The sequence below is a fragment of the Tupaia chinensis genome, unplaced genomic scaffold (assembly GCF_000334495.1).
Source record: "Tupaia chinensis unplaced genomic scaffold, TupChi_1.0 Scaffold146584_1, whole genome shotgun sequence".
Classification (NCBI taxonomy): Eukaryota; Metazoa; Chordata; class Mammalia; order Scandentia; family Tupaiidae; genus Tupaia; species Tupaia belangeri.
The window spans coordinates 202,573-206,760 of NW_006206439.1; the positions used below are offsets into that span (position 1 = coordinate 202,573).

The window sequence follows — 4,188 nt, forward strand, 5'->3', positions numbered from 1 at the left end:
CAGAGGGTGCATGCACTTGCTAGAGAGAGACAGGGAGAGAGAAAGAGAAGGAGAAATCACCCCCTAGTGGGGCATGGTCATGCCATAGTCCCTTTATCCATCCATCTAGTCTATTTCTCCATCCCATCAGGATTTTGGGTATACACACACATGTGCCTGGCATGTTTCTCAAGCCACCAGGCCCAGAATTCATATTGTGGTCAGCTATGTGGGATCCAGCTCTCTTAACCAGTAGGCTATGGGGCTGGCCCATGTATGAACATATTCTTAAAGTAATATAGCAGGTTCCTCTCTGAGTCTTCTTTTTCTCATTGGTAAATATGGTGGTTGTAAAGATGCAGTAAAATAATATACCTACAGATGGAATCATGAACAGGTCCAACCCAGAGTAACATGTGGTTACTAAATGGTAAACAGTGACTGTTATTGCCATTGGTGCACACTATCGAGTTAGGAAGAGAGACACAGCAGGAAAGGACATCCTAAGCCACAGATCAAAGATGGCAGAAGGCAAGTCAAGGCCAAGGCTGAAACCAGCACAGCTGGCTCAGAGAGTGATGATGATGTAAGGATGGGATGGGAAATAAGGGCTGGAGGATGGTTAGGTGGTAGAATATGATGTTTAGTAAAAGTATAAAGTCTGAGCATTATTCCATAAACAAGAGAAAGCATTCAAAGCAGAAGCATAACATCAGACTGTTTTGGCAAGATAATTTCTGAGACAGTGTCCAGAATATGTCAGATTGGGCAGAGCTTGCAGTTGGGAATACCTGTTCTGAGGCTATGGTCTTGAGCTAAGGTGATGGAAATAGAAAAGGAAGGACATGTAATGGGTGGATGACATGGAATAAGTTTAACGATAGAGAAAGCGTGTATCTGAAAAGGTAGGATTTGCTCCTGGGTAAATGGGAGGGCCATAATGGAAGCCAAGAAACCTAACCAGAAAAGTAGGTCCAAGGGTAAAGATGATGATTCATGTCTGAGGCACACTGTGATTAAGGTGCTATTGGCATATCATACTGGAAACATTGGCCTGAAGCTTTGAAGTGGGATGTGGAGAGAAAGTTGATTTGGAATCAAGATTCCTACATCAGATGGATTAAGCCGAGCTAGACAAGGGCTGAACTTTAGGGCACTCAGAGTTGGTTCCAGAAGTTCGCCAAAATAGACACTTACGCTAAGTCATGTGGTGGGCAGTGGTGACCACTGTTTCTCCTGAAGCTGTGTTTGCAAAGCAAGTCATTGTCTCTACTGAAGAGTATAAGCTGATTTGAAATGACCAGTGAGGATTGGAATAGATGCGTATTCTTTTTCTATTGCTGCTGTAACGGATCACCACAAACTCGGTAATGTTAAAACAGCACAAAATAATTATCCCACAGTTCTGGAGGTCAGAAACCTGACACAGATCTCACTGGACTAATTGCCAGAACTGTATTCTTTTCTGGACACTCTATGAGGAGATACATTTTCTTGCCTTTTTCAGCTTCTAGAAACTACCCATATTTCTTAGCTCGTGGCCCCTTCTTCCGTGTTCCAAGCGAGCCACATTGTGTCTCTCTCATTCTCTCCCTTACCGACATGTCCCTGACTCTTTTTTGCCCCATATTTTACTTTTAAAGATTCATGGTTACATGAATGCTCTGAATAAATCAGGACTCTCCCTCCATCTCAAGATCCTTAACTTGGTGTTGATAGTTGGGGTGGCTAGATTCCACATGGCTGACTGTGTGGTTAAAGTCTCAGACCCTGCAGCTTGAGAAACACACTGGGTGCATTCATGTGCATGCCCCAAATCCCAAAAGTAGGGCGAGACTGAAGAGAAGGGATTGAAGTGTGGCCATGTCCGTGGTGGGAGGTGTGTGTGTGTCGGGAGGGGGGGGAGGTGGCAGGGGCTCTCTCATTTCTCTTTCTCTCTCTTTCTCTGTCTCTCTCCAGTGAGTACATGAACCCTCTGCCAAATTTAACACCAAACGAAAGATCTTTAACTTAATCACACATGCCAAGTGCCTTTGCCACTGTCAGGTAGCACAGCCACAGTTCTGGCTCAGTCTACCATGAAGGATAACAGAGACTATAGGGAAACTGAAGGCCCTTTGCTCCCAAGGATCACCTACCTATCAGTGGGGATTATTGACATTTAAAAATGGTATTATAAAAATGATACACGCTCAATGAAAAAATTCAAACAAAACAGAAAAGTCAAAAGAAAAGGGCACAAATCACTTAAGAGCCTGTTTCCTAAATAACCATTGCTGACATTTTAGTGAATTTCTTTTCTGATGTTTTTCTAAGACTCTCTGCACATGTCTAGATATAAGAAGGTGTATATTCATTCTCTGAGGACAGAGCTAAAAGTGAGAGAAAATTAGAGGTGGAGAGGAGACAAGTCGAGGAAGTTCATGTGGGTGCTGTCATGCTGGTTGTTTACGTAGGTGTGAAGGCATCTGCTGAGAGGGAGACTGAGGCAAGTTCTGGAGGCTTGTGGGGGAGCGAGGTGGGTTGTGACAGCTGCTATGGTGAAACCATAGGGAATCAGCTAGGGATAAATAGGGATGTCTCAGCTGATGGCCTGAATTTGTAGTGCGTATAAACAGCCTGCTTACATGATTGGCTCCCGCACCCTCTACATTCCTACAAAGAGGGTGGAGAGAACAGATGGTAAAATCGGGGTTGAGGACTGGCAAAGCTGACAGAGCAAAGGATTAGACTGGGCCCAAAGGGCTTAGGTACAAGTGAAAGCATTGTTACTTTTTTCTTACAATTTCCTCAGAAATTACCATAGTTTCTGAATTATGTTAATGCTTTAACAACCAATTATTAACACTGCATTGTGTGCTCACATGGAAAGTAAGAAACATGTACCACACTCAGAAAAACTGACTACAGTGGTGTCCATCTCAGAGTCAAGACTGGATCCTGATTCAAAGAAAAAACCTATATAAACAGAGTTAGGAGACAGAGATTTGAACACTTAATAGTTGAAGTGTGGAATTATTATTATTATTTATTTATTTATTATTTTTTGCTATAGGGCGTGTGCGCTAACCCGAAAGACAGAGAGAGACAGAGAGACAGAAAACGAGAAATCCCCCCAGGGGAGATGGCCACACCACAATCCCTTCTCCTCCATTCTCCTCTCTAGATCTTGGGCACGCACACACACATGCCTGGTGTGAGTTTAAGCCACCAGGTCTGGGACTCAAACCACTGTCGACTACATGGGAGCCCAGCGACATAGCCATTATGCTAACTGCTGGTTCCATCTGGTGTGAGCTTTAAGCTGCTGGATCCAGGACTTGAACCACAGTTAATTGCGTGGGAGTCCAGAGACATAACCATTATGCCATCTGTTGGTCCCTGGGGTCAGCAATTCTAAGTGCGTGGTCCCTAACACCTCGGCCATGTCAAACTCAAGCTCTCTGGCCTGGAGCACAGTTTTCTAGGGCTCTTTGACACTTTGTTTTTATTTATTTATTTATTTATTTATTTATTTATTTAGGCTCTTTCCTATTTGCTAACAGAGTTCTCTTTTTTTGGAGAGGTTTTTCTATAGAGCGCGTGCGCTTGCCAGAAAGGCAGAGAGAGACAGAGAGACAGAAAGTGAGAAATCACCCTCCAGGGAGATGGCCATGCCGCAATCCCTTCTCCATTCTCCTCTCGGGATCTTGGGCACGCACGCACACGCACCCAGAGTGAGTTTAAGCCACCGAAGAACCACAGTCGACTATGTGGGAGTCCAGCGACATAGCCATTACGCCAACTGCTGGTCCCGACACTCTGAAAATATTGCCAGGCTTCCCTGCTTCCTTGGAGTAGGGCACCACATCCCTGGGACGACGAGGTCTCCAGGCAAGGACAGCTCCTGCTGGGTGTGTCCAATATGGTTCTCAGTGTTCAGGGAGCAGGTTATTCCTGGTGACGTCATGGATAACAATAGGCCTTGCGCAATCAAGGAGGCTATGGATGGGGCCGGCAGGGGGCGTGGGGCAGGGGGCGTGGCACTGGACTCTCACATGGTCGACTGTGGTTCGAGTCCCAGACCTAGTAGCTTGCTTTCTCACTTTCTCTCTCTCTCTCTCTCTCTCTCTCTCTGGTCAAACTAAAATAAACTAATAAAATTAAATAAAATAATTCTTTTTTTTTTTTTCTTTCTTTTTTTTTTTTTTTTTTGAGTGTTTTGCGATC

General features: G+C 44.5%; 1 protein-coding gene across 1 annotated transcript in view; it reads right to left on the reverse strand.

Annotated features, from left to right (window-relative positions):
* The window catches only part of SLC22A14 (solute carrier family 22 member 14), a 36,248-nt gene that overhangs the window by 12,487 nt on the left and 19,573 nt on the right, over positions 1-4,188 (reverse strand). The window lies entirely within an intron of this gene.